A 21,446-nucleotide genomic window follows, 5' to 3' on the forward strand; every position below is an offset into this window, starting at 1 on the left:
CTGTCAGTCCAGGCCCTTGTGGCTTGTCCTTGTTGACCACACAACCACATGTTTTGTTAGGAGCATTGGTACAGCTGCATCAAGGATTGTAAGAGAGTCATACATAAGCAGAATATCATCAGTAATACATTTGCAAAGACAGTGGCTTTGGTCACAGAGCCAAATCTGACTCCACTAAGCTGTGACACAAGGTGGGGAGATGCAGATATTCCCGAGGGAGCACTGGGAAAGTCCATATAAAAGCCATTCCATATAAAAGCAAACTGGTCCTGGGTGTCAGGGATTGTGTCATTAGAAAATAAAGCATTAGCCAAATCTACAAAGTGACAAGTACTCACCTTCTGACTAAAGCAATCCATCAGGTCTTTATAGAAGTGTACAGTGGTGTACAGCAAGGAAGTGGTCATATTTAGCTCCCAGGAGCCATTGAGATTTTTTTTAACCCAGAAGCTGTTGGGAGCCATATGGCAAAAATTTAAGGACTGTGCACCAGCCGGATAATTCCTTCCTTCTCCAGCTCCTGGATCATCCAGCTGATTTCATCATGTCCTCCTGGCGGGTGGTACTAGTTCACAACTGTAACCCTTCAGGGTTCCAGCAGTGTTAAAGAGGGGGCGATTTGGGTGACCTTTTACTGTTGCCTTCACAGTACATGCTCACAAGTAAAATTCCCCTGTCGTTATTTAGAGCCATAGTCTGTGGAGTATCTCACCTCCTGAGAGGTACTCCTGTAGTGGAGGCATGCACTTTATATTCCTGGGGGATATGCAGAAGTTGCCACTACCTTAATGCCATGGCGCCAAGTAGCCATCTATAACTTTAACATCTGTAACTTTACCTGAGTGAGGTAGCACTTCAGGTCTTTGTCAGTCTTGGCCTGACTGACTCGTGCTCCCTGTAGATCTGTCCACTCAGATGTATGTGTGACCTTCGTGGGCATCCCTGGTTGCCCCTTCCCATCTTTGTCTGGGGTGTCCATGACGCAGTGTGGAGGGTCTGCTGTCTCCCTGCCTAAAGTGCAGGGTTCATCATCAGCCCCCTCGATGTTAAAGTTAAACATTTCCTGCTGTGTACACAGCTCCCACAGGACCTGACCTTGTACAGGAATGACTGCCATTTCCTTACTGTTTTGGGCACATCCCTCACATTGGCCTATACTGGGTGAATGGTTGCCATAAGCTTATTCAAGCATGGAGTGGTTCCCCTGTCCATACTGGTGGCTATTTTGCAGCCACGGCTAAAGGAGAGGTACCCAGTACACAGAAGGCCATCTATTTCTGAATCCCACAATCGCAGTAGCCTGGCACCAGAGGTTCCCCTGGCATTGCCTGAATTGCTTTCCCAGATTCCATGGTGGTACATGGTAACCTCTGTCAATTGGGGTAGAGTTGATGCCACTCCACTGGGTGCCATCGGCTGGTCTGCTTCGTTTTCTCTTATCACCACCAGATGGGTTTTCCAGCATAGAGCTGGCTTGATATGTTCAGCATTTGGGTTATCTGTGTCCGTGAGCTCTGTTATCTCATCATCGTGCACTCCTTCTGGACACAATTTATGAGCAACAGCTATCTCTTCTCCCAACTGATGCAGGGATCTCACCGTTATTAGGCTTCGGTCTCAGCCCTCAGGGTGGTAAGTAGACTGTTAGGTGGATAGCTATGGTTTAATAAAAGCATGGATGTTGTCCTGGTTACTTTTCTCTTGTTGCTGAGATAAAATACTTGAAGCCCAAAATTAGGAAGGAAAAATTCCTTTAGATCATACTCTGTAGAGGTTTCAGTCCATAATCAGCTGGCTCCAGGGCAGGGTGGCATGGCACAGGGGCAACTGTTGAAGGTGGCAGAGGACAGGAAACTAACAACAGCAAAATGGAGGGAAGAGCAAGCCTGTTTTCCTCCTTTATGTTGTAAACAGGCTACACCGTTGGGTGGGTGAAGCATTCACACCGTCTGGGTGCCGTCCTCTTGCACAGGCTGAAGATGTTACAAAGTAAGGGCCCTGACACCCTGCTGAGTCATTTAGTTAAATATCTGACCTTCTCAAATTGATAAATTGAGCAACATCCTAGAGCAGTAAAGGCTTGTGTTGTACACCTCAGGATGTAGAGCTGCTGAGTCACTTAGTTAAGCTTGGAGACTTCTCAAGTTGACACAATGTATTAAGCATAACAGTGGTATAAAGAAAACACAAAACTTCACAGTGGGAGCAAGAGTGGAGGAATTGGGGAATTACAGTACAACTCATACAGTACACATCAGTACTTAACATTTGTGGAACAAGTTTGCTCTTTTTCTATAGGAGGTATAGAGACACTGTGAATATAGTTTTTATTTTTTATCTTGGTACCAGGGATTGAACTCATGACCTTGTGCTTGCTAGGCAGGCACTTATGCCTCTGAGCTAAATCCCCAGCCTATGAATATAGTCTAAGATGAGATTTAAGAATATCAAGTGTGCTGGGCTTGTAGCTTAATGGTAAAGCACTTGCCTGGCATGTGCAATGTCCTTGTTATGATTCCTAAAATCAGAAAAAAAAATTTTTTCCCTAAACTCTTTCATCTGCCTACATTCTGTGAACTTCCTTCCTACCTTCCTTCTTTCCTTCCTTTCTCTCCCTGCCTGTCTCCCTCCCTTCTGACCTCTCTCTCTCCCTCCTTTCCTTTCTTTCTTCCTTTTATAGATCTAGAGTCCCATAGCAGAGAACTTCAGAAGAATACAGAGTACATTTGCATAATCTCAAGGCTCTGATAAACACTAAGGAAGACTGTTTGAGAATTTCTTGCCTTTGCTTTCTGTTGGATCACAAATACATTTAGGGCTGGCAGGATCCTCAGAGATGGACTTGTCTCAGCCTTTCACTTTACAGGTGAGAAAGCTGAGGCTCAGTGATCTCCCCTGATATCAATGAAGCCCCAGCCCTTCCCCAGCTTCGTGACATTGCATGTTGTGTTACGTGGATACCACATACTGTAGTGATTGGTGCTTGGGTTTTTCAACCTCTTGTTTCACTAGATTTTAGGCTCCTTGGTGGCATACAGCACATGCAGTTATCTTTGCTAAGCAGCTGGGAGAATTCACCCAAGCCTCAGAGCTGGTTATTGAGACAACAAAAACTAGAACTTAATTTCCATGTCCTTCTCTGCCTCAGAAGCCAGAGTTTCACAGGCGTCTTAGTACAGAGTTAACAGCAGCCAGAAGTATGGATTCACCTTAATGCTCCCCAACCCCTTGGAAAGCCTTGGGTCCTATCGAACTTAGGAGCTTTCCATTATGTGACACTACTGGACCAGCTGCCAGAGGTGTGGCCCAAAGCAAGATATAAGTGCTTTTAAGTTGTCTTGCACACATTTTAATGAGTATACACTTTTGCTCTTCAAGAATGTATGTTTATTAAAGCATAGTTATGCAACTGGCAGGCTCGGTAGATTTTCAGTCACATCTCAGCCCTCCAAATTCAGAGAGGCGGGGTTCTGAAGTTACTGCCTTGCTTCCAGTGCACGCTCCAGCTTCCTACTCTAATGTGATTCAGCCCCTGCCAGAGTTAGTGTTAAAGAATCCACAAGCTTTAGGATGAACAGTTACACTCTCAGGTTATGTACTAAAAGTTCCCAGGGCCTTGGACCACCTACCCTCTCCTGCAGAGGCTCTACCCATGATCACTCTCCATGGGCTTGGTGTGAACATGGGTGCTTTACTTGTGTTTGGAGGACTGCGAGGGAGGAGTTGTAACATAGATAGGTCAGAAACCCTGGGCCAGTCCCTTGCACGCATCTGAAGAAGGTGAAAGCCTTACATTTCTACTCTGTATCCTCCGCTCAGCCTTTTCTCCCCACTCGCACCCTGCTTCCACACAGGGTTCTGCTGCATATTCTTTTCCATACCCAGAACCATAACATTAGGGAACAGTAGGATGCGTGCTGGATTCTGGGCCTTGACTTTATCTGCCTAGATTTGGGCGGTCACGTTATCCCAGGGCCCACTCTCCCTCATGTAAAGAACAGAGGCAAAGCACAGATAGTCTGAGTCAACACTCTGTTAAGTATCTTTTGGCTCTAGAGTGTTCTTGTTAGGAATTAGTTTATGTTTTCTAGTGTTTGTCATCTTAAAAGATGGTCAGTGTGAGAGAAGCCTCGGTGTCACCACTGGTGGTATTTCTGCATTTGTTGGAATTTGCTAGGGTGGCACTGTTCTGTGGGGACCCCCCAGAGCTTACCAGACATCTCAGGAGATGGGTAGACTGGGGAGTCATGATCTTTAGGAATCAGGTAGAGTGCTCCATCTGCTGCCATATCTATGAATGAGGACAGTTCAGTTGGGAGAGAAAATGGACATGAGCTAGCTATCTGAAGAGCATCTTACTGAGAACTGGGGAGAAATAAGCTCAGATGCTTGATGCCAAGAAGAACTTAGGACACAGTTGATCCAGCTCCTTGGTGCTCAAGACTGCACTCCCTACCCTCCTGTCTTTAGGTGGTATTTGATGGCCAAGAGGTGCTTTTAGCTCTCTGGGAACTCTCTTCTAATGGTCTTTCCTTTGTGGAATCTTTAACGCCCTCTGGTGTCTATTGAGAGAAATTGGATCAGTTTGCCTTCTTGAAAAGACAAAGCAGGGTTTGTTTCCAGAAATAACTGGTTATAACTGAAAGACTGATGAATGACTTGATTGTATTCTGAGTGTCAGAATATAGTCCTGTCCTCTGAGGAAGGGGAATAAACTTTCAGAGCAAAAACCTCCTCCAGAGCATTCAGTCCAAACCCAATTAGGGAAGCAATTTTCAATCCAGATTAGTTTTCATTCTAGACCAGACCAAAGGAAATTCTAGTGGATGAAAATAATCTGGCTTAGGAAAAATTTAGCCAAAGAATTTTCTATTCTTTCTTTTTTTAAATAAAGGATTTTATTTAAAGAGAAAAAAAGCAAAACAGAAAAAAGGGTAGAATACAGAATTTCAAAAAAACAGTAAGAAATCTTAGAAGTCGTTGTTCAAGTTACAAAATTAAAGCATACAAAGTGGACATTTAAACAGTGAGACTGCAAATAGTTCTATTCAGTGATCCAACAAAAACTTAGTAATATGGTTATCTCTTTTACAACTTAAACATACATGGAGTTATATCCTTTAGAGCACTTTCTTTTCCTCTCTTTTTTATAATAACAATTACACATTTTAGGTTTTATTACTCCTACAGTTCTTATTATTTTGTTTGAAGAGAATAAAACCAAATGTGACAAAGCAAAATGGAGTAAGTTAAAACAAGAATAGACATAGTGTATGATGTAAAAACAAAATACAAGGTGATCAACAATGGCTACTATAATGCCTCTTTCTATCTTCAAAAGAATTGCCCATATCTTAAAGAGGATAAGATTAAACATACCAAAGCAGAACAAAACAGATCATAAGGAAACAATTTTAAGAAACACTGATTTCAAAGCAAGTCCACTGGAGATCTTCACTTATTGTCTGTCTTATTGTCTCTAGTTTTCTTCCAAATAGTTGTCCCCATCTTCACACACAGTGAATACATTCTGAACATTTTAGAACTAATCAAATCATTACAGGATGATGAAGGCTTTTTAGGTCTTCAAGACCTGACATTGGGGAAGTCAATAGTGACTGCCATAATGTCTCTTATTCTCTTCACAGTAGCTGTCCTTATCTTTATATTGTTGAAATTGAACATAAGAGACTAGACTAATATCACTCTGAACAGTGAATAATAGTTTTGCTAAATTTTATATCATAATGTTAAAGAATTAGCACTGGGTTTCTTAGTGTCTCCTCTTCTTCAGAGTATCTGTGTGTTACATCCTGCATTTTATAATCCATTCCTGTAAACTGTTTAGAAATTCTCCCCATATGTGAATCACTACATGTATATCTATCCTTTCTGTATTACAGGGAAAACGGATCATAATAAGACAAAAAAACAAATTCTTAGAAAAACATGAAATGAATAAGACATATAAAACCACATTATTAGGTGATCTGCAGTAATTACTACGCTTTCTCTTGTTATTTTCAGTAGAGTTGTCCACATCATCAGACATATAATAATGAACATAGCATTTCATAGCTATTTTAATAAAAACACAACTTTGGAGACATTGTAGGACTTCAAAAGCAGTTAATAATCAAACCGGAATGGGTATATTATTGCATCTTGTCATCTTCAGAGTGGTTGCCTCTACTCTTAGACTCGATATTATCAAGCATACCAAATTCGAATAAAATCAGTCAAGGCAGAATAGCAGTTTAACAAATCAGCTTCAAATAAGATCAGTCACAGTAAGACAATGTAAGTAATACAGGGCTTCAGTTTAAGTTAATAGGAAACTAAGGATAGTCACCGTGGTATAGCTTGCTATTTTGGGGGTAGCTATCTGTGCCCTCAAATCTAGTATGAGTAGACTGACCTGAACAAAATAAAATCAAACTAAGCAGAGCGATAAGATTATTGTGGCTTTTAAGTCCTGATACACTGTTAACAATGTCCTCTGCCTTCCTTTTTTAAGCAATTCCTCACCTTTCCCTTTCTCAGGATGCTTTGTATATTTTGGGTCCCACTAACTCCTTTAATTTTTAGATTAAGGGGGCAACCCATTATCTATCTGAGTGGTGCTGAACCTTTTTACCCCTGAGCTTGATCTTGAGCTGTACTCTTTTATTTACTCAAGCCACAAGGTTTTCCTTCCTTCTAGCTTTGTAGTTCTATACTGCACAAAAGTGTCATAACTTTCCAACCTGTCTGCGGCTGCTGGATGAGTTGTCCCTATTCCTCTCTGGTTCCCTGTCACTTAGAGCTTCGTTTTCTCATCTTTGACTTTCAGTTTATTAACCTTATTTCAGGTTGAGTATATTTCCTATTCAGAGCATCTCCATGGATCCTGCCTCCTAATCTACTCTGCCTGTGTTTCTTTTTGTTAGTGTATCTAGGCTATGTTAAAAATTATAGCCCACCTTCTCTGCCTCAACTCTGCTATTCTATTTTTCTGCTATTATTTGTCCATTTTTCTCCTTCATTCCACTGTCCTCCTTGTTCACTGAGCCCCCTCAGCCACTGTTGCTGGAATCCTGGTATTTTTTTTTCTCTCTTTCTCTCTCTAGAATATCCTTCAGTATTTTCTGTAGGGTTGGGTTAGTGGCCATGAACTCCCACAGTTCCTCTTTGTCTTGGAAACATCTTATTTCTCCATTAATTTTTTTTATTTTTTAATCAGTACCAGGGATTGAGCTCATGACTGCATGCTTGCAAGGCAGGCACTTAGGCTGCTGAGCTAAACCCCCAGCTCCTCCCCATTAATTTTGAGAGAGATTTTCAGGGTTCATTAATCTTGGTTAGAGGTTATTTTCTTTCAAGGCTTGTACTATTTCCCGCCCCCCCCCCAGTCTCTTCTCGATTTAATAGCTTGTGTTGATAAGTCTGTCATTATTTTTATGATTTGTCTTTTGCAGGTGATCTGCTTCTTTTCTCTAGCTGGTTTTGATATTCTGTTCTTGTGGTGGATTTCTGGAATCTTGATTATTATATGTCTCTGTGTAGATCTGTTTTGGTTCTAGTTGGCTGGAGTTCTGTATGCCTCATTTATCAGGATATCATTTCCTTTTCCTATGCTTGGGAAGTTTTCCTTAATTATTTCTGTGAATAGTCTTTGTAATTCATTTGTGGTTACTCCTGCTTCTTCGCTTATGTTTTTTATTCTTAAGTTATAGATCCTCTTGTTGTCTTCTAGCCTTTGAATTGTTATTTCTTGGTTCCTTGTTATTTTTAATAGGTCTTTTCTTTCATGATCACACATTGTAAATCTCTCTTCCAAGTTTAGAAAGGCTAAGTTTTGTTTCTGTCAAGGCATTTTGCCAACTTTCAATGGAGTTTTTAATTTCCTGATAGTCTCTTAGGATCTGTCTCATGTATTCTAGATTTTGTTTATATTCTTCACCAAAGGTTTCTCTTCCTTTTTGGGTTCCTCCCTTCTTTCCTCTGTGTTTTCTTGAGAGGGGCTTAGCATTTCTTTAATTAACCTTTTTATTTCTTGTCTCACTTGGGTTAGAATTTCAGTTTTATGTTCATCTATGAAGTCATGGATGTATTTCTTTATGTCTGCTGATGTTGTGGCTTACATTGCATGATTGCTGGACTGGTTCTCTTCTGTATTTACCTCTGTTGGGCTTATTTTCCTAGGGTCAGTGGCTGGAGGTTTTGCCTTATCTTTTGCTCTTGTCATGTTTCTGGTTTCTTTCAGACAGGTGTGTGGAGGAGGTCTCAGGCTGTCTCTGTATACTTACAGTTTTTCTAAAGTGTGCTGGCTGGGGGCTTGCTGCTCTCACCAGTTTGCTAATATCTGAGATGGTGCACAGGAACGCTGTGGGTTGGCCCCTCCCCTCTGAGGCAGTCAACCTGTAAGTGCTGTCATCACTTTACGCTGTGCTGTGGCAGACGTCACAGGGTCAGAACAATTTTGTCCCTGACTGTTGGGTCCCAACCAGCGGTGTGGGTCAGCCCAAGCTGCTCCCACCAGTCCTCTCTGGGCCAGGGGTGGTTGACTGATGCCACCTGGGCACTGGGCTCTGCCCTACTCCAAGATGTCTTCCAGTCAACCTCCCACGCTGTGGGCTGCAGTTTCCAACACTCACTGAGAGCCAATAAAGCTCTCCACCTTGGCTTCACTCCACACTGTGCTGCGTCCTTCCACCAAGGGCCTGGGACTCATCAACTCCCGTTATCAGCAGCTGCAGCTTTGGTGCGACCTTGAATCGTCTGACTCCACGGGGCACCCTGCACAACACCAAATGGGTTTCAGTGAGCGTGTCGGGCTTCAGCCCTCCACCTGTGCTTTTCCTTCCTCTTCCTAATTTTATTTTTCTTTTGGTTTCCTCCTGGGTTAGTGAGAATTGTTCTCCAATCATCTGGCCCTCTCCACCTTGTCAGATTCTAGCATCTGGGCTGTTTTCCCCAGAGACGTTCTCTGTCCAGCTTCCTAGCAAGCTGCCATTTTTTTCGAGGGATGAAGATTGTGATTTTCTTCTCACCCTGAAAGTCACTCTGCAAATTTTCTTTTTTTTTATTTAAAGAAAAGGAAACAAACAATACATGGAGATAAAAAAAAAAGGGTAGAAATAACACAAAATTACAGAAAAATAAACGGTAAGAAATTGCTGGTTGATAAGTTACATATTGTCATCTTAGAAATAGCTGTTCAGGTTACAAAATTAAAGTATTTAAAATGACATTCAAAAAGTTACACTGCAAACAGTTCTGGTCAATGATCGAACAAAAATTCAGTAATATGGTTATCAGTCCTACACACTTGTTTTACAACTCAAAGAGGGTAAGATTAAACATATCAAAACAGAACAAAACAGTTAAAAAAAAACAATTTAAAGAAATACAGATTTCAAAGCAAGTCCACTAGAGATCTTCACTGTCTATCTAACTGTCTCTAGTTCCTTACAAATAGTTGTCCCCATCTTCACCCACATTATATACATATTGCATATTATAGAACTAATCAAATCATTACAGAATGATGAAGGCTTTTTAGGTCTTTAAGATCTAACATTGTAGAAGATAATAATAACTACTATCACATCTCTGATTCTTTTCATGGTAGCCGTCCCCATCTTTACATATGCTGAAATTGAACTTAAGAGACTAGACTAATATCATTCTGATCAGTGAATAATAGTATTGCTAGAATTTATATCATAATGCTACAAAATTAGCATTGGGTTTCATAGTGTCACTTCTTCAGAGTATTTGTTCACTACATCTTGCTTTATATAATCTGTTCCTGTAAACAATTTTTTAAAAAAATCTCATGTGTGAATTTATACATATATATTATCATCTCTGTATTATAGGGAAAAACAAATGATAACAAAACAGCAAAACAAATTCCTAGAAAAACATGCAATGGATAAGACATATAAGACCACAATATAGGTGATCTTCTGTAGTTACTATGTTTTCTCTTGTTATTTTCAACAGATTTGTCCACATCATCGGCTTAATATAGTTAAACATAGTATTACCTATTTTTATAAAAACACAATTTTGAAAGCATTGTAGGATTTGAGAGCTGTTAATAATTAATACCAGTATGGATATCCTTTACATCTTGTCAACTTCAGAGTAGTTGCCTCTACTTTTAGGGTTGATACTAACAAGCATACCAAATTCAAATAAAATCAGCCAAGGCCAACTCATGGTCTTATGATTCAGATTCAATTAAGATCAGTCATAGTAAGACAATGTAAGTAATTCAGGATTTCAGTTTAAGTTAATAGGAAAGTAAGGAGAGTTACCATGGTATAACCTGCTATTTTGGGGTCAGATGTCTATGCCCTCAAATCTGACATGAGTGGGCAGACCAGAACAAATTAAATTCAAACTAAATATGGCGATATGACTACTGTGTCTTTTAAATACTGATACACTATTAACAATGACCTCTGCCTTTTTTATAGTGTTTCAGAGCTGTCTATACTAAAGACTATAGCTTACCATCTCTGCCTCATGCCTGCTACTCCACTTTTCTGCTATAATTTGTCCACCTTATTCCCTCATTCCACTGTCTGCCCCTTCATTGAGGCCTCTCTGCCACTGTTGCTGGAATCCTGGTATCCCTTCCTTTCTTTCTCTGGAATGTCCTTCAGCACTCTCTGTAGGGTTGGATTGGTGGCCACAAACTCTCACAGTTCCTCCTTGTCTTGGAAGCCTCTTATTTCTCCATTAATTTTGAGAGAGAGTTTTGACTGGTATATGGGTCTTGGTTGTGTATTATTTTCTTTCAGGACTTGGAATATTTCTCCCCATTCCCTTCTTGACTTAAGAGTTTGTGTTGATAAGTCTGTTGTTATTTTGATAATTTTCCCATTGTAGGTAATCTGCTTCTTTTCTCTGGCTGCTTTTAATATTCTGTTCTTTTGGTGGATTTCTGGCATCTCGATTATTATATGTCTAGGCATAGATCTGTTTTGGTTGTAGGTAGCTGGTGTTCTGTATGCCTCTTTTATCTGGATATCATTTCTTTTTGCTATACATGGGAAATTTTGCTTTAATATATCTGTAAATATTCTTTGTATTTCATTTTTGGTTGCTCCTGCTTCCTCATTCACCTTCTTTATTCTTAAGTTGTGTTTCCTTTTGTCATCTTCTAGCCTTTGAATTGATTCTTTCTGGTTCGTTGTTATTTTTAAGAGGTTTTTTTCTTTCATGATCATATGTCATAAATCTCTCTTCAAGTTTCAGAAGGCTGGCTTTAGTTTCTGTCAGGGCATTTTGCCAGTGTTCAATGGAGTTTTTAGTTTCCTGGTAATCTCTTTGGATCTGTTTCATGTATTCTTTTTTTAAAATTTTATTGAAAAGGAAAAGAGAAAAACAAAACAAAACCAAGTGGTGCAAGGGTACAAGTAATACAGAACTACAAAAAAAAACAGTAAGAAATCACCAGTTAATAAATTACACATTATCATCTAAGAGATAGTTGCTCAAGCCACAGTATCAAAGCATACAAAGTGAACATTCAAACAGAGAGACTGCAAACAGTTGTGTACACTGATCCAACCAAAAACATTAATATGGTCAGCTATTTAACACCCCTACACACACTTGCACTTGTATCATTTAGAGCACTATTTTTCCCTCTCTTTTTTACAACAAAATTTGCACATTTTGGGATTTATTACTCCTTAGTTCTTATTACTTTTTTGGAAGAGAATAAAGTCAAATACAGCAAAACAAAGCTGTCAGTCAAAAGCAAGGATCGACATAGCACATGATGTAAAACAGAGTACAAGGTTATCAACAATGGTTATCAACAATGTCTCTTGTTTCCTTAAAAAGAATTGTCTATCTCATTAGATATTATAAAGTTGAACGAAACAGTAGAGAACAAGATCAATAAAACTTAAGCATTGTAAACATTACAGGACTTCCAAAGGAGACAATAGTCAAACCAGAATGGGCATCTTGGTGAATCTTATTGCCTTCAAAGTAGTTGCCTATATCCTCAAACTTGATACTATCATACAGAATGGAACAGAGTCTAATCAGTCAAAACAAGATAGTGGGAGTATTACAGGACTTCAAAACAAGTTAATAGGAAATCAAAAAGAGTTACTATTATATATCCTGCTAATTTTTTAAATTTTTCCTCTTAATTAAAAAAACATAAAAAATAACTAAATAATTTTAATGAATAAGGCAGAGATTGAGATATAACAGGACATAGCAATATAACAATACAGATCAAAGCATGACTGTTTCAGCAACCTAGTGGTTCACCACCAAATAACCCAACTTAACAGTAGTTACCATAGTGTCTGTCTTTTTCCTTGAAATATTTGAATATAACTTCATATACTATAGCTTCAAGTATTTCCATATCAAGAAGCCCAAAATAAAGCCTTTCCAATTAATAAGTGAAAGCTTTATAAGGCTTAATTCATAATGGGGAATCATGATTACCACATATTTTTATATATTTGAATCATTACTTACATTAGGGAAACTATTCAGTATTCATACATGCGAGATTGATTTATTTCACTTTTGAGTATGGTCTCAAGCTGCGCCCATTTATTGATAAATATCTCAATGTGATCCTTCTTTATATCTGAGTAATACTCCATTGTGTAGAAATACCACAGCTATTTTATCCATTCCTCAGTTGATGGACACTTGGGTTGTTTCCAAGATCTGGCAATTACAAATTGTGCTGCTATAAACATAGGTGCACATGTATCACTGTGGTACGATGCTTTCAATTCTTCTGGGAATATACCTTGAAGTGGAATAGCTGGAATAAATGGGACCTCCAATCCCAGCTTTTTGAGAAATCTCCAGACTGACCTCCACAAAGGCTGCACCAGTCTACACTCCCACCAACAGTGTAGGAGAGTTCATTTTTCCCCACAGCCTCTCCAGCATTGGTTGTTGTTGGTTTTCTTGATTCTGGCCATTCTTTCAGGAGTGAGATGGTATCTCAGTGTGGTTTTAATTTGCATTTTCTAGTGACTAATGATGATGAACATTTTTTATGTATTTATTTGCCATTTGCATTTCTTCATCTGAGAAGTGCATATTCATCTCAGATGGCCATTTTTGGATTGGATCTTTGAATTTAGGGGGTCTGAGTTTTTTTTGTCGATGTCCGCTCCCGGCCAGCAGGAAGGACACACGACAAAGTCTGGTAGTGGACAACCTTTTCTTTTTATTTTCCTTCTCCGTACAGCCTGCCCTGGGTTCTCCCAGCTGAAGCCTCCTCTGGTCCGCTCCCCGCGGCTCCTTTTGTGCTTCAGTCTGCCCCAAAGCCTCTACCGGTCCGCTCTCCACGGCTCCTTTTGGGCTTTTACTTCTGGGCTTCTACCTGGCTTCTTCTTCCGCCCAGGGGTGGCACCGGTATATATACGGGTACAGTGTCCAATCATGTTAAAGTAAGCAAGGCAAGCTGATTGGCTAACATCATCAGTTGCCAGGCAGACTATATTGTTGAGCGGGTTGTTTACGCGGTAAGCAGGAAACTAACATATTCGATGGGAGGGGTAATCTACCTCAGGCTTTGCTCTTTACCACAGGCCGCACGTCCGCCGCGCAAGGCGAGCTATCACAGACGCGGCTCCCAACATCTCCCCCTATTTTATTTTTTATGAATGTGCGCATCGTAGCCCTTCCTGGACTGGGTGCAGAGGCTTATGCCCTATGTGTAGGCCCACCGTAGGTCCTTGGCTTAGACCCTGGTTGGCCATGCCATGGTCTGCCAAGGCCCTGAGGCCCTCGTCCTTTTCCTAGGGCCAGGCACAAACTGGACGGAACCTGGATGCACACAAGCTTGCACTCATTTCCTCTCCGTAAAGAAATCCCCTCGGAGAGAAATTTAGACCTGGGCAGCATCTAACAGTCCAGCGGCTTACGTGCAGGATGGGGTAGGGCCTGGCTTAGGTCGAGTCGTGCTGGGGAGGCACGCTCTTACCCGTCATTGACTCACCTACCCTGCTGTGTATTGTCACCTTATGGAGGAGAATGAGGGATGCCCGCCATATCTAGACTCGGTCGTGGGCCAATTGAGCAAGCCATGCATATGCCTGAGGATCTTCTTGTCCATTTCGGGCTACCGCTATTTCTATTCATCTTATTGGTTGGTCTGTGATGGATCTCCAGTAGGGCAGGTCTGATCTTCAGTCGAGGGCTTTGTTGCCCGTGTCAGTCTCTCCGGTATCCACAGTGGTTCTCGTCCCGGTTCCTGTGGGAAAACACAAACCGCGCCTCGGTTCCAGCTGACCACTGGATCCGGGCCCATCCATTGTCCTGTCAGGACATCTTTCCACTTCACCCACCCTTTATGGTTGGGGGAAGGGTTGCAGTGCTCCACAGCTGGGGAGCGATTATCATTATTTAAATTTAAAAAATTGTGTGTGAATAGTGCCATGGATAATCGTGCCTTTGGGGCCAGGCCTTGGCCTACTCCCCCTTTTTGTTTTTGTAAAATTTCTTTGAGGCTTCTATGAGCCCTCTCAATGATTCCTTGACCTTGGGGATTGTATGGGATACCATGTTTTAATTGAACCTCCATCATTTTGCAGAACTCATTGAAGGCTTTGCCTATATAGGCTGGTCTATTATCAGTTTTTAATATTTTTGGTTTGCCCCATGCGGCCCAAGCTGCCAGGCAATGATTGATCACATTAGACACTTTTTCACCTGTTTCTGCTGTTGCGAATATGACGTGAGAACAGGTGTCTGTGGAAACATGAACATATTTAAGAGTCCCAAACTCCTGTATATGTGTGATGTCCATCTGCCAAACATCACCAGGGATCAAACCTCGAGGGTTTACTCCCATCGGTATGGCAGGTTTGTATGTGGCACAGGAGTCACATAGTCGCACGATATCTCGTGCATCTGCTCTAGAAACATGGAAATGGTTTGCTAGTGTCCTGGCATTAACATGAAATTTATCATGGAAGGCACGGGCTCGCTCGATTGGTGTTAGTAAGGTAAAAATCCATAACGGGCGAGTGGCAGTGTCAGCAGCCGCATTCCCCTGTGCCATGGGCCCCGGCAGGGATGTATGTGCTCTTATGTGGGTGGTGAAGACCTTATGGTGTCTGTTCTGAAGCAATGTCTGGATAGACAGGAACAGTCCAGCCACTGTGGAAGTGGATCTAATTAAACTGGCAGTCTCAAGCACTTGCATAGCATTGACCACATACCTAGAATCGGAGACAATGTTAATGGCTTCTGAGAACCGTTCAAGAATCATTTTAACGATCTGCAGTTCTACCACCTGAGGCTGATCTGGTTTAAATTGTATGGTAACCGGGGGCTTGCCTAGGATCACATAGGCGCCTATCCCCGTCTTGGAGCCATCTGTGTATATTGTAGTTGCTAGGACTAATGGCTCAGAGGCAGTAACCTTTGGAAAAATTATAGGGTGCTGAGTGACAAATGACAAGATAGGGTCTTTAGGGTATTGATTGTTTATATCCCCATGGAAAACACATCTCAGAATGGCCCAGGTATCTATGCAGGCAGCCAGGGTCTTGATCTGGCTGGCGGTATAGGGTACTCGGATGGCTTGTGGTCCTGAGCCAAAATGTTGGACAGCTCTATCATGCGCTTCAAGGGCCAATGAAGCGACTGCCTCCGGGTAATGCTCTATGACTTTTGCAGGTGAGACCTTAGGGTGTATCCACAGTAGTGGTCCTTTCTGCCAAATCACCGCTGTAGGCTGTAGACTAGTCTGTAGCAAACAGACATCAAAGGGTCGCCCTAGTTCAATTCTGTGTAAGGTAGCCCCACCTAAGGCTTTTTCCACTCTCTGTAAGGCAGCTCTTGCCTCAGGAGTGAGCCTCCTGTGGGAGGCTATATCTGGGTCTCCCTTCAGAAGGTCGAACAGGGGTTTGAGATCTGAATTTGGTATATGTAAATATGGCCTAATCCAATTAATGTCTCCCAATAGCTTTTGCATGTCATTTAGGGTCCTAACGCCATCCATCCTAATGGTGACCTTCTGCGGAGAGACTAGCATAGGGGAGATTCTCGCGCCTAAGTAGGTCACCATTTCTCCTCCCTGAATCTTGTCGGGGGCAACATGCAGATTAGCTTGTCTCAGGGCCTCGACCAACTGGCTGAGCATATTATTTAGCATGTCTGGGTCCCTGCCGCTGAGCAAAAGGTCGTCCATGTAATGCATACATCTTATCTTGGGAAAGGATTTTCGTAGGGGGGCCAGTAGGGAATCAAGGTAAATCTGACACATAGTGGGACTGTTGGCCATACCTTGGGGCAACGTTACCCACTCGTATCTGAGATCAGGGCTTTCTTGGTTAATGGTGGGCAAAGTAAAGGCGAACCTATGAGTGTCCTCTGGGTGCAGGGGAATTGAGAAGAAACAGTCTCTAAGGTCTATAACATAAACTGGCCAGGACTGAGGGATGGCTGAGAGAGCTGGCAGCCCCCTCTGGACCGCCCCCAGGGGCTGCATCTGCGCGTTGACCGCCCTTAGATCATGGAGCAGCCTCCACTTGCCAGACTTTTTCTTAATTATAAAAATGGGGGTGTTCCATGGGGAGGTTGACGGCTTAATATGTCCTAATCTAAGTTGTGTACTGACTATTTCTGACAAGGCTAATAGCTTCTCCTTAGGCAGGGGCCACTGAGGTACCCAAACCGGATCATTTGATTTCCAGGTGATTTTGATCGAAGTGGGTAGGAGAGCTTCTTCAGCGGCCCCTAAGAAAAACCCAATCCTTGCCTACCTTTTTTGTTTTCTACTGGTATTGGGGATGTCCGACCCTGCAGGGCATTGCCCAAGCCTTTGCCGGGGGTATATCCCTGGTTCCTGAGTATATCCTTAGCCTGGGGGGAGCAGTTTGACGTAAGCGTGACATCCATCTGAGTGAGGATGTCCCTTCCCCATAGAGACACTGGCAACTGCAACACAAACGGTTGGAAATGGCCCTGATGACCCTCCTCATCGCACCAGAGCAGGGTTGAAGCACTAACCTGAGGAGCTGACACCATCCCCAGGCCCTGCAGCGTGTTATCTGTAGTGTTGGTGGGCCAGTTGGAAGGCCAATCCTTTCTGGAGATAATGGAACGGTCAGCTCCTGTGTCTAGGAGCCCTGTTATATTCTTGCCATTGACCTTAAGTGAGAGCATGGGCCTTTTACCAAGTGTCATATGGAGTCCCTCAAAGACTTCCCCTGAGGAACCGAAACCTTGACTTTCTCTAATTTTCTGCTTTGAGGGAAATCTCTTGTGGAGACTGGGGAGCAGCAAGAGCTGCGCTATCTTGTCTCCTTTATTGATTACCATAGTACCCACAAGAGATTGAACCATAATTTTAATATGTCCTGTGTAGTCTGAGTCTATGACCCCTGGGACTACTGTGAGACCCCGAAGGGCCGTGGAGGATCTCCCGATCACCAGACCCACGGAATTTTCGGGTAACGGTCCCTTAAAGGTGGTTTCAACCACTTGAACACCCATATCAGGCACTAATATAAGTCCTGAGGCGACACTGAGGTCCACACCTGCTGACTCAGGGGTGGCCCTTGTTGAAGGCTGCCACCCTGAGCTGTCCTGTCTCTGGGGCGGGGGCCCGCCTGTGAAGGGGGCCCCCTCTGGCCGTTTTTTGGCTCTCTAGCATCTTGTCCACAAATACGGTTGCCCTGAGCATCAAAGACCGACCTACACTCCTCAGCTTTGTGTGATCCCTTTTTGCATCGCCCACAAACATATGGTTCTTCATTCCTAGGGCGAGGCCTAGCATCTGCATTGTTTGGGCAATGACGTTTAATGTGTCCTGGCTCCCCGCAGGCAAAACACCCTTTAGCCTTACATTCCCCTTCTAACCCGCGAGGTCCCCTCTGCTGTACAGCCGCGGCCAGGAGAGCAGCCACTCCCGAGTTGGAGAGCGGCCCCCCTATCTCTCTGCATATCCTAATCCAGGCGTTGAGGTCCTTGTTCTTATGAGGAGCTATCGCTGCCTTGCACTCCTTTGTACATTGCTCAAAAATCAGCTGTCTTACCAGCGGTTGAGCCACTCCCGGATCAGAAAATATCTTATCGGCAGCATCTTGCATTTGGGCCACAAAGTCAACAAATGGCTCTGTGGTACCCTGAATTATTTTTGAAAGACACAAGGAGGCTGTTCCGGCACCACTTACCTGTTTCCAGGCGCGGAGCCCTATGGCATTGATTTGTTCATAGACAGCGCCGGGGAACTGGGTCTGGTCATCAGCGTGCCGACCTTCTCCCATAAGCATTTCCTTGTTCCACCCCCGGTTTCCCCGATTGGCGTTTCTCTCAGCCTGCTCTGCAGAGAACTCTGCGTACCAGGCTCGCCAATCCAGGTAACTGCCCGAGGGCAGACATGCCTTTGCCAGCTGAATGCAGTCCGCGGGGGTGAGGGGCCCAGAAGACAGATTCTCCAGCATGGCAATGGTGTAAGGCGCAGTTGGCCCAAAGTTCTCTAATCTGCTTTATCTCAAAAGGCTCCCATACATTGCGTCCCTGGCCCATAGCTACTTGTACAGGAAATATCCCGTAGGGGCCACTATCTATCCCAGGTGGATGTACCTCATGAGACAAGCGTCCCCCCTGCCAAAGCCGCCTGTAAAAATACCGACCCGCCGGCGGCGGAGCATAAGACAGCGGCCGTGATTGGGCGGAAAATGGGGGCCCGTGCATCACTTCCTGTTCTGGCGAAAGGGGAGAGAGCTCCCAGGCGGCCGCCTCGTGGCGAGGAATCGCCTCCGGAAACGGCCCCCAAGGTGGGGCGGAAGGCTTCGCCTCCCTCTCGCGCCGGGGAGCGCTCAGGAGCTCTCTACTCCTCCGCAGACCAGGTTGAGCAGAGCGCAATTCGGGGGGCAACGCTGGAAAAGAACCCTGCGACTCCTTATTGAGCGATTTAGGCTCCTGACAGCTGGTCTCTTTGGCCTCCTTGCCATTCAACTTTCCCTCGTCCTCGGAGTCAGACGACTCCGAGGCTAGAGCCCCGTCCTCCTCCTTAGCATCCTTGTTCCCCTTGACGGACCCCTCTCGGGAGCTCCCTGACTGGGCCTGCTCAGATACCCTGCGTACTTTTGTAAGCTCTTGAGAGCTTTCTCCACAATCACCCTCGCTCTTAGTGTTGCTACCTAACATGTTTCCCATCTTTTAATATGTTACTCACCGCGTGAGGCCCAAGGAATCCGCCACTTACGCGTGAGCCTGAGGGGAGTCTAAAAGCCCTGTAGGTGCGCGCCACCCAGAGCCCAGGCTTATCCCCAACTCACCTGTCTCGCAGCTCTGTACTGGAGCGTTGTCCACTTCCACGTCTCGGGGGTGATCAGTCCCCGGGCGGGCCTCCAAATGTCGATGTCCGCTCCCGGCCGGCAGGAAGGACACACGACAAAGTCTGGTAGTGGACAACCTTTTCTTTTTATTTTCCTTCTCCGTACAGCCTGCCCTGGGTTCTCCCAGCTGAAGCCTCCTCTGGTCCGCTCCCCGCGGCTCCTTTTGTGCTTCAGTCTGCCCCAAAGCCTCTACCGGTCCGCTCTCCGCGGCTCCTTTTGGGCTTTTACTTCTGGGCTTCTGCCTGGCTTCTTCTTCCGCCCAGGGGTGGCACCGGTATATATACGGGTACAGTGTCCAATCATGTTAAAGTAAGCAAGGCAAGCTGATTGGCTAACATCATCAGTTGCCAGGCAGACTATATTGTTGAGCGGGTTGTTTACGCGGTAAGCAGGAAACTAACATATTCGATGGGAGGGGTAATCTACCTCAGGCTTTGCTCTTTACCACAGGCCGCACGTCCGCCGCGCAAGGCGAGCTATCACAGACGCGGCTCCCAACATTTTTTAATTCTTTATATGTTTTAGACAAGAGTCCCTTGTCTGAGAGAGAGTTCACTAAAATCTTTTCCCAGTTTGTGGGTTTTCTTTTTACCATTCTGGAGATTTGTTTTGACATGCAGAAACTTTTTAATAAGAAGTGGTCCCATCTATTGATTCTGGGAAGTATTTCCCGTGCAGTTTTAGCCCTGTTCATGAATTCTCTACCTACTCCTATGTCTTCAAGGTTTCTACCCAATTTGTCTTCCAATAGATTTAGTGTTTCTGTTTTAATATTCAGATCTTTGACCCATTTAGATTTTAATTTAGTACATGGTGATAGACATGGGTCTAGCTTTAGTTTTTGGCAAATGGAGAGCCAGTTTTTCCAGCACCATTTATTAAAGAGACTGTCGTTCTTCCAGTGAAACTGCTTGGCTCCTTTATCAAAGATAAGGTGGTTGAGTGTTTTTGTAGTTGTGGTTGTATCTTCTAATCTATTCCACTGATCTTCGGCTCTGTTTTGACTCCAATACCATGTTGATTTTACTACTGTTGCTTTGTAGTATAACTTCAAGTCAGGGATTGTGATGCCTCCTGCTTTGTCTTTGCTGCTTAGAAATGCCTTTGCATTTCTAGGTCTCGTCTGGTTCCAGATGAAATTTAGGAGTGATTTCTCTAGATCTATGATGGTATTTTTATTGGGATTACATTGAATCTGTATAACAGTTTTGGGAGAATGACCATTTTCAGAATGTTTGTTCTTCATATCCATGAGCAAGGGATGTCTTTCCATTTTCTGAGATCATCTTCAATTTCTTTTTTCAGTGTATTATAATTTTCACTGTATAAATCTTTCACTTCTTTTGTAAGAATAATTCCAAAATATTTCATTTTTCTGCTTGCTAATGTGAAGAGTGTAGTTTCTCTTATTTCCCTCTCTGTGATTTTGTTGTTCATGTATAGGAATGCTATTGATTTCTGAGTATTGATTTTGTATCCAGCCACATTACTGAATTCATTTATTGTATATAAGAGTCTTTCAATGGAGTTTAGGGGGTCTTCTATGTAGAGTATCATGTCATCTGCAAACAATTATAATTTAACTTCTTCTTTTCCTATCTTTACCCCTTTTATTTCTCTCTCTTGCCTAATTGCTCTGGCTAGTACTTCCAGTACTATCAAATAGCAGTGGTGATAAAGGACATCCTTGTCTTGTGCCTGATTTTAAAGTAAAGGCTTTCAATTTTTGGCCATTTAGTATGATGCTGGCTGTTGGTTTGTCATAAATGGCCTTTATTATATTGAGGTAAAGACCATCTATTCCAATTTTCTGTAAAGTTCTTATCATGAATAAATGTTGGACCTTATCAAAGGCTTTTTCCGCATCTATAGAAATGATCATGTGATTCTTACTTTTGGCTTTATTGATATGGTGGATTACATTTATTGATTTACGCATGTTGAACCATCCTTACATTCCTGGGGTGAATCCCACTTGGTCATGGTGTATAATCTTCTTGATGATTTGCTGCATCCTATTTGCCAATATTTTATTGAGGATTTTTGCATCTGTGTTCAGTAGGGAGATCGGTCTATAGTTCTCTTTTTTAATTGGGTCTT

This window comes from Cavia porcellus, unplaced genomic scaffold, assembly GCF_034190915.1.
Source record: "Cavia porcellus strain 051 isolate PalLab524CR breed Dunkin Hartley unplaced genomic scaffold, mCavPor4.1 scaffold_6, whole genome shotgun sequence".
Lineage (NCBI taxonomy): Eukaryota > Metazoa > Chordata > Mammalia > Rodentia > Caviidae > Cavia > Cavia porcellus.